This window comes from Vombatus ursinus, unplaced genomic scaffold, assembly GCF_900497805.2.
Source record: "Vombatus ursinus unplaced genomic scaffold, bare-nosed wombat genome assembly UNPS02014779.1, whole genome shotgun sequence".
In the NCBI taxonomy this organism is placed as follows: Eukaryota; Metazoa; Chordata; class Mammalia; order Diprotodontia; family Vombatidae; genus Vombatus; species Vombatus ursinus.
The window spans coordinates 48,062,438-48,072,455 of NW_020954557.1; the positions used below are offsets into that span (position 1 = coordinate 48,062,438).

At 37.9% G+C, this 10,018-nt stretch overlaps 1 protein-coding gene across 2 annotated transcripts in view; it reads right to left on the reverse strand.

Annotated features, from left to right (window-relative positions):
- The window catches only part of DHRS9 (dehydrogenase/reductase 9), a 32,382-nt gene extending 27,590 nt beyond the window's left edge, over positions 1 to 4,792 (reverse strand). For both annotated transcript variants that reach the window (XM_027866008.1, XM_027866009.1), the window contains exon 1: positions 4,634 to 4,792. The gene's annotated coding sequence lies outside the window, so the exon portion shown is untranslated. The remainder of the gene's footprint in view (positions 1 to 4,633) is intronic.
- Positions 4,793 to 10,018: the final 5,226 nt, after the last annotated feature.

Below are 10,018 nucleotides of genomic sequence, written 5' to 3' on the forward strand. Positions count from 1 at the left end.
AGAGAGAGAGAGAGAGAGAGAGAGAGAGAGAGAGAGAGTTCTTCTTTACTGTTATTGTGAGATATATAAATTTTACAGGTACAGGAGCAGGGAAAATTGACACTCTAGTGACCCCAGTCTATACAAAGAGGTACATTTAAGTTAGTAGTATAAAATAGGTCTCTGTGAGAAAGCACAGATTTTTTTTTTAATCTCTCTTTGGGCTAAGATAAAAATACTTTATTTTTTGTTGTAGAAACAAACCTTTTTCTATGCTTGATGCTCTTGTTAGCCTGGATGCTTGCAGGGAATCTTAGAGGTCCTTTTGGAAAAAAGAAAAACAAGCCAGCTATGGACCCTCCTAGTATTTTTTTTTCCCCAAATGGGGAATGAGACAGGGATAGTTTTTGAGAGGCACATAGAGAATTATATCTTGGTCTTTGTTTTGCTTGACTGTGTATGTTCATTACAAGGATAAAAAAGAACTGGAGAAAATAATAGTTCATTAAAAACAGTAAAATTTAATTAAAAACAGAAAATTATTCTTGGGCTTCATGTTTGGAAGGATGAGCTGACACCTAGATTACATATAGCTCATGCTTGATAAATATCACAGAATTGAATTGAATTAATGTAGGCAATGAAGGGACTGTAATTCCTATTCTACAGATGACTACCGAGTCACAAAAAAGATGAAGAGCGACTCGTTCATTGCCACAAAGCTAGAATGTTACAGAAGAGAAAGACACACAGCAGAGAGAGGAAAATGATGCCAGGAGACTAGGGAGAATGGAAACATTGAATCAAGGCTGTAAAGATTTGTAGCCTCACTATATGTAGTGCTGGGCCACTTGTTAAGAACGTGAAAAACCCCGAGAAAGGCAATTTCGCCCCTTCATTTGCCTTACAGAATGTGTGACGCTGATTAGTTGTCAGCATCTATGGCTGTTCATATCTACTTCTGCTTATTTTAACCGTCTCTTCTGTGGTTCCCTATCTTGATTTGATCTCAAAATCATTCTTTGCTCTTACTTCTTGCTACTGACTTGCTGCCTTTGTTTTTATGTATTAAATAAAAAGAAAATGAAAAACTGCTCCTGCTTTCTCATTGTCTCCTCCTGAAGAGACTAAGAATGAAGGAACTCTGCACTTAAGTCCTCCTAGCTTTGATTTTTATATTACTAACTTCAAACTTACAAAGAGGGCATTTCCCTAGTACAAAATTCCTTTGAGAAGCATCAAATCACACTGGCAAGAATTTAGACAACCTCAGTTTACTGATACCAGCTTATCTGATCAAATAAACTTCTCTGAGTTGAATCAGTAGCTAAACTGTCCACCAGATGACACCCAGTGTGGAATATTGAGCAAGAAATGGTTATTATATATGTGACTATATTTCGAAGAGAGTGTTTCTTGCTAACTAGCCCCTAAGAAACAAACCTTCTAAAAAATCCAAAATATTTTATTTGTGTTTCCTTGTTCCCTTTTGCCTATTCTGAAATATCCTCTGAATTTTGTTCCATCACAGAATAAGAATTTAATAAATATTGAGTAGAATTGAATGCATAATGTGATTTTATTATTTTGTGACATTTTCTCTCAAATGACAACATCAGAAGGCATTTGTCTCTATTTTTTTTACTTTCTCTTGCTTCTCTGGAGAAGTCTTTGAATGACCTACCCCAATAGATCAGTAATCTTGTTGATGTGAGTGCCATCTCTACCCCATCCAGGCCTGTTTATCCACAACTCTGGACTGTAGAATTTAATGGGATTGACTTCCAGGTTCCCTTTTGTAATGTTACTTCCTGCCATTGTTACTTTATACTGGCTTCTTATAAACTTACTATATTGACTAGAAAGGGATGATGGTGGTCTGGGGGAACAGAACAAGAAAAAATTTAATGCGCACATAAATTAGCAGCAAGTAAACTTCTTTTTCTACTTATAATAGGTATCCAAATGGTCATCCATAACTGAGGCAATATATTGTATCCTTTGACATTAGTATAAATCTCTTCCTTTACACATACACACACAAAAAAACTGTTTTCTGCCCTTTTCATCATCAACTGATCCTTATGAAAAGGACCTGAGGAAGACAATGTACCTTACAAATAATCTGGAGAAAAGAGACTGAATTGCCTAAAAAAAAGATCCTTTTAGCTGATCACAATAAACTTTAAATTACCTAACTGTTTCACATCATGAATTAGAGCTTTCTAAAAGTGGAAGGAGCTGGGTAGCAGTTTCTCCCATATTATAGATTCCTCAAGTATCTTTATGACCATGTGCCTACCAGACTCAACTCTTCTAGCTCCTTTCCCTTTTCACTGTAATTGACATTAATATCCTGTAATTACAATTACCAATATTCTCATAGATTTGCTTTGACACAATTTTATGGCTGTTTATTACTTAATTTATCATCTATCCATCCATCTATCCATTCATTCATGAAACAAATGTTCATTAAGTGTCCACTGCGGGCAAAGGCAAAGTTGTTCAGGTGTTTCAGTCGTGTCTGATTTTTCCTTATCCCATTTGGGGTTTTCTTGACAAAGTTACTGGAGTTTCTTCCCATTTCCTTCTCCAGGTCATTTTACAGATGAGGAAACTGAGGCAAACAGGGTTAAATGACTTGCCCAGGGCCACACAGCTAGTAAGTACTTGAGGCTAGATTTGGACTAAGGTCTTCTTAATCTTAGGCCCTGCACTTTATCCACTGTGCCACTTATTTTCCATGAGAGATACAAAGTTGAACAACCGCCGCCAAAAAAAAACAAAACAAAACAACCAGACTCTGCCCTCAGGGATGTTACAGTCTAGTAGGGAGGACCAGACATGCATATATCTATATTAAGAGGAATGACGTAATCTTTTAAAAGAAGTACAAAGTGGAGGGAAAGATCACTATCATTGGGATGATCAAGGAAGATTTCAAATCATAGAATTCTAGAATTTTAGAGATGGAAAGGACCTTTGATATCACTTAATCTAAACCCTTCATTTTATAGAAGAGGCCTGGAGAAATTAAGTGACTTGCCCACAGTCACACTGTAAGTTAGTGTCCTCTTCATGGAAAAAATGGCCATCTTCAAGCTCATATTTGTATTTTAAGGAACTATCAAGGAAAATGGTGATTTTTTTTTTAAAAATTCAAGTAGAATCTCTGAATAAAAATTCCAAACAATACAAGATTATACATTTTGGATGTCTCAACTACCATGGTTTCAGGTTTCTGATAAATCTTTGGATATGAAGGAAAACTAATGTTAGGCGGATATACCAAAGACTGTCTTCCAACATTAAGAGCTTTTTGCTTTCTACTACAAACATCCTTGAACTGGAAAAAGGCACCTGAATTCATGACAACTTCAGCATGGCGAGGAAGCTTCCAAGTTAGGTTTCTTTTTTATATTCCCTCTTTCACTTATTTGAAACATGTGAGAGAATGATAGATATTAATCTCCATAGACCCCAAGGTTTGTTTGACAAGTAAAAGACAATTTAAAAAACTCAAATAAAGGTTTAAATATAATTTCAGTATGTACCTTTCCTACTAGCCAATTTAAAGTTGTTTGTACAACTCCATGATATTTTTTTCTGATAGCTTCTCTAAACTTTTCTAAATGTTCATGAAAATATCAGAAAGCAAATATAGTAGAGACAAAAACTACCTCTTCCATAAATCATAGGGTTCTATGGAATGTTCAAATGATTTGGAAACTAAACCCACAAGACTTTAGAAAGAAACTTAACTCTCCCCAACCCTGCATCATTTGGTCAGTAAAATGGCAAACAATTCTCACCCTAACCAAGGTTTCACGTGTGAAAGGCATGTGACTTGGCATCTTCCAGCTCTGTGGAACAACTGCTGATGAAGGTTAGAGAGGCTACAATAAAATGAGCAGTAAAAAGCTGAGGCAAGTTTATTGCTCTCATCTCATTTTCAAGGCCCCAATGTCCACTAGCATACTCATCACCCTCTACATTCTGGAAAGCATTTCTGACCCCTAGTTTTCTTTAGTTTTCCCCTTTTCCTCTTGTTTTTGGCCATCCTCCTGGGCCCAGTTTGACATCCGAAAGTCAATTTGTGTGTTCTACCAGTAGAAAAGTCAGATCTTCAGCAAAAACTCTGACCCATGTTACATTGTTGTTATTGTCCAATCGTTTCCATACTACATGTTATTTCAGTGAGTCAATGACCTGGGTGCCTCATGCTATCCCAAGGTTAATTTTTTTTTTTGCATTCATTTTCTCATTAATTGTGAAATACCTAGCTGCTGCCAAATGAACTCTGTCAGTATAAACAATTAAAAGTGAAAGATATTTATGAATATAGTATATTCTGTAACCATAAACAGAATCTTGGTTATAATGAATATAATAGTCAATATTTTGGGTAAAGACAGAGCTGGAGTGCTTCCTTCACACACCCATCTGCATCACAATTGTACATAGACTCCACAAAAGGGCTCTTCCAGATACAACATACATATATACTGTTTCATCAATCATGTCACTAATTGATGGCAACTTGAAAGATACTTTTAGTTTTTTCCTATAAGAAAGAAGAAAATTTGAAGGAGTGTTTTAAAAAAAAATGAAGTTACAGGGTGGGAAATCACCCTCAGTTGTTAATAATTACCTGATCTCAAGATGAGCTGGCTAGCAGAAGCTAGCTATTCCTTGACTAACTCCAGGCTTCTTCTGTCTAGAAATGGAAGGAAAGGGTGTACCACAGAAATTAAATGTTGCTGCTCTCTGGGATGGAGTGGAAGAGGCCAAGGCAACTCAGAGCAGAGTGTCTGAGCTGCTTCTAAAGCTGCAGGTCTGCTCTTTTATTCATGAGTCATATTGGTTGCGACACTCATGATGACTCAAATATTTCTCTGATGGGTGAAGGAAGCCAAGCAACTGTGGACTACACGTCACATAATAGGACAATATTTTTACTACATTTATTTTTAGAATTCCTAAGAGGTGACCTAAAAAAGTTCCTCAATGGCATTCTAAATGATGAATTGTTCATATTTGCATGTTCTTAGACTTCTTTCTCTTTCTCGGTTTACTCACATTTGGGGCATTTTATCATTAATTTTGCTGAATAAAGAGAAGTATGTAAAAACTTCTTACAAACCTTAGCTAACATCATCATCATTATGTAGGAAAGGTGATCTATGATGTTGCTTTTATCCTTTTTAAAATTTATTTTAATTCATTTTTAGAGTTTTTTATGTCTTTCAAAAATGTTTATTAAAGTAGTCAGATGAAAAAATTGGTCAAGGTGTAGTTTTGGAATTCTTGGTGGGCTTTAACATTTCATTCTCTGCCTTAGGTTTCAGGACAAGATCAGAGGGAGTCCCAAGATCGCTCACTGAAGAAAATCCTGGAACTTTTCCAAGGGTGTTCCTCACTGAGACATGACTCTTGGAAAACCCAGAAGAGAATGGCATATCAAAAAGGTGGTGGTACCCTCAGATTCTCTGCCATTCGACACTGCTCCATGGGAGAAGCTTGGACAGACACTGACATCTGACAGGATAGGAGTGAAATGTGGTTCCCTGTGAGCACCCACCCCCTCCCCCTCCCTGCAATTCGTGTTAGCTATAAAACATCTGCAAACTCTACACAGAGTGCTTTCTTGTAAGTCCCTTGCATTTTTCTGTTTCTTTGCACATCCCTCCAGTTTCCTAGAGCTCTCAGTTCCTTTACAAAATGTATTTTAAAAAAAGTACTCATTGCTGATTAGTGTGGAAATAATACATTCTTCTAATTTTTGATGCAAAAATCCATCTCTCATTCTATTCTCTGCCTTGATCAATTTCCTAAAGATATTAGGTAAAAATAATCAGGGTCAAACTTATATCTAGTATCAGAGTCCTATAGCCAGAGACCTTAAAGATCACACTTTAACCCCTTTGTATTATAGATGAGGAAACTGAGGTTGGGGTTAACCTGTCTAAAGTTACACAGTGATAAGACTGAGATTCTGGGCCCTTTGACATCTTAGTTCTTTCCAGACCATTACATATACTAGAAGGGATGACACAAAGACCTTCATTCCCGAAATAACCCCCCACTTGGTATCTGTTGCCTGCCCAAAATCCTTTTAAAAGTTAACTAAACTTCATTCCATAAAGGAGAGAGAAAGCTCAATATGCAAATGCAAATGTGGAAAGAAGTTACTGAGAAATTCACACTAAATAAATGACTGACCTTAGATCCCCTTCTGCAGTAGGATTTGATAGGGGTTAGGGTGGAGAAATCCTAAGAACAACCAGTGCCTGAAATGGAATGGAGATGGGGGTGGGGGTGAGTGGAGAGAGATGGGAAGGGATAGAAGAGTGTGCTTTGGAAGGGGGAGTGAAAAGACACCCAAAATGCCAAAGATAAACATGGCCTGTTTCACAACTGAAGAGGGAAATGACAAAAAGACACCGAGGGTGCCAAGGATAAATATTGCCTATTTCACAATTTTGCTGTTCTCTAACCCTATCTCTAAACCTAATTCTGTTTCTAACCCTAACTCTTATCTTAGATATAAAAGCCTGGTATAAATTATTCATAAATAGACGTCTTTCGTGTGGGTTCAAATATTAGGAGTATGACCAAATCAAATTCTTATCTATCTAGTATGATACTGCCTACTCAATTATTTTTGTTTTCCTTGCTGAGCCACTCTTATTATTTGTCCAAATAATTGAATTGATTCTAACCAGATTGGATTCTAACAGACTGGAACCAACACGGACTTCTGTACAGTAATCTTCACACCTCCATAGACTTCAAGTTCCTAATATGTCTTCAAGATTTCTTAATATTGAAGTATTATTTTGTTTGAAACTACCTTCCCGTGTTGATTTTTGGTCAAGAAGGAATGGCAGCAGTAACAACAAGCAACAACACAACAAAAAGGAACACTTGGACCTATGAATTTCATTGAAACTCCCACGGGAGGAAACGCCCTTCACCCGTGGCAGTCTGCACCTTCTCTGAAACTTATTGCCAAGGGACTTGCCTAGAGCGCTGAGACTTGCCCAGTGTCACATGACTAGAATGTAGGTGTCAAGGGAGCGCTTGACCCTAGATCTTCCTATCTTTAAGGGAACCTCTCTATTCACTACACTGAATTTCCTTTCTAGCAAAAATTGTTGTTTAGTCATTTTTCAGTTATGTCTGGCCCTTCATGACACCGTTTGGAGTTTTCTTGGCAGAGATACTGAGGTGGTTTGCCATTTCCTTCTACAGCTCATTTTACAGATGAGGAAACTGAAGCAAATACAGTTAAGTGACTTATCCAGGGTCACACAGCTAGTAAGTGTCTGAGGCCACATTTTGAACTCAGGTCTTCCTGATTCCAGGAAGAGCACCACCTAGCTGCCACTAGCAAAAATACAGAGCCTCTAAATAGACCACTAAACCATATATCTAGGTAGATAGAGATAGAATTTTTTTTTCTTTTTAAATTGTTAACAGCAAATAGTAGCTAGATGCAGGAAAATACAAAGGACTCCAATAGAAGTAAGACACAAACACAACTCATAATTATTCAGCAAAACAAAACAAAACAAACCACTTAGGTATTGACAACAGACGGAATGATTTAGCCTTCTAAAAAATATAAAGTGCTTGGATAATGGGATTATAATTACATAGTAGCAGCATCTGGGTACTTCTCTAAAGTCGTAATGACAATAAACCCCTAAAGAACTTGGTTCTCCTTTTTTCCTCCACAGACACTACCTTATTTTTACATTTTCCTCAACTGCACCAGGGGAGTTTTCCATGCCTTTTCTGAAGTGAAAATTGAGGTAGTACCAAAGCCACAACCAGGAGGAGGCAATCTGAGCCTTGCTTCAGGGCACCAATTTGGAGGGTGACTACAGCAAGGCCCTTCAGCAGCAGGGAAACAACAGTGCTTAGCACCTACAAGAACAATTTCATAAAACAGGAAGCTACCACATGTCAGCTTTATTTTCTCATTTGAAACTCACACACACCCCATGAGGTATGTACTACAAAGTGTATTTTACTCATTTTACAAATAAGAAAATAGAGGCTCACAGAGGAAAGCATCATGTCCATGGCCCCATGGTCAATAACTTATCAGAGGTGGGATTTGAATCTAGGTTTCCCAAACCTAGGTCCATCACTTTATCCAGTACATCACACTGACTTTCTACTGGTAGTATAAAGTTATTCATAGATACCGCAGACTGACTTTCCTTTCCACATTGCAACTCGACCATTTTCACAGGGTTGAACCATTCCCTCTCTAAAATCATTAGGAGTGTTTTGTGATAACCTATGGGCTGGATCTGTGACTTCTTACTACTACAGGGGTCCTATTTCCCCATATGCTTCCCATTCTTGCCTGCAAGCGTCTTGCTTCCAGTTTAAGAGTAACCCTTGTGTCCTTGGGTCCTCTTTTACCTCATTTTATTTTTCTTCCTGTGAAATATTAGCCACTTGTACAAACATTCCAACACATGTTTTACGTGACTATATAGCTGGCCTTTTTCACAATGGAGCAGCTTTATTGCTACTTAGACTCTTCTCGGACATTGTTAATGTAAGATGAAGTCAGACAAATGTTTCAAGCCTGAATTAAAACTTCATGAGGTACCCAATAGGTTCTGGTTTGTTTCCATGACTGAGTCTTGTTTATCACTGATAGTTTCTTTGTATAGAGGCTTTTTCTTTCCATTCAGGATACACAATTAATCCCCTTAAATAAATATATTGAAAGCTAATCCCCTCAAAAGGAGGAGTTTAGGGTAGGATGATGTGGGAGACCAGTTCAGGGAAATGTAGTTGGTACTTGAGAAAAGATGAGAGATTTGGGTGTGGCTAGACAGTTGATAAAAGCAGATGTGTAATTTCCCTGCAGAACTAACTCAATGGGCTGTGTTCAGTTGTGGTTGGCAAGTAAACATGACCTAGAGAACAAGAATAACAAAAGGGAAAGAAGGGCAGGGGAATGGGGAAAAGGAGAAGACGAAATAACTTTCTCCATAGAGTTTTTTTAGTTTGACCATTAGGAGATCACCAAAGATGTCCTAATTGCCAGTGCTGCTGGTCTTCTCTGCACTATTTGACACTGTGGCCCACCCTGTCTTTCTTACTAGTTCTCTGCCTACACTGTTACATTGCTACTGAAAGTAAATATGATGGGGCTACTTCTCTTCAGGTTGACATTCCCCACTACCTGCCGTTCAATATGGCATGAATCTTTTTTGTGACCTTACCTTTCAAATAATCTGAGGTTCCTTTTAACCTGATTTTTGCCTATACTAACATATTGGGCAAAAGGAGCAATGAGGCATGGGAGAGCGGAAAGGAGATGGAAGGACTCAGTGTGATTTAGACACGATTCTCCTTTCCTCAAGCAGTAGAGATTACCCCTTGAAGATGGTCTGGTCTTGCTAATTGGTTCATGTCCTTGATCTTGCTTATCTTTATGCTAAATGGATCCCCATTTCCTCTTCTTGCATTCAAGATGTTAAAAGAAATGGAAAATGGAGTATGCAATCATTTTTTACAAGGCCCATCTAATCCTTTCTCCAGGGTTATATATTTAGTTCTCTATTAGGAAAGCAGAAGTATGTACGTAACACTGCTGTTGTTCGGTCATGTCCAACCGTGTGAGATTCTCTTGTCAAAGATACTAGAATGGTTTGCCATTTCCTTATTTAGCTCATTTTCCAGATGAGGAAACTGAGGCAAACAGGGTTAAGTGACTTGCCCTGGGTCACACAGCTAGTTAAGTGTCTGAGGCCAGATCTGAACTCAAAAATATGAATCTTCTTGACTCCAGGTCTGGTACTCTATCCACTGTGCTATGTCAATTGCCCCTAAAGGCAAAATTGGCATTTTCTAAATTGTCACAGGAGAAGAGATTTGGATACGTACAATGTACACACACTCAGACTACGCTCAGTCATGAGGGGTTGGGGGAGAGGAAAAGAGAAAGAGAACTAAAGCATGGTCTCTGCCCTAAGGGAGTTAACAGTTCATGAAAAGCGCCAGT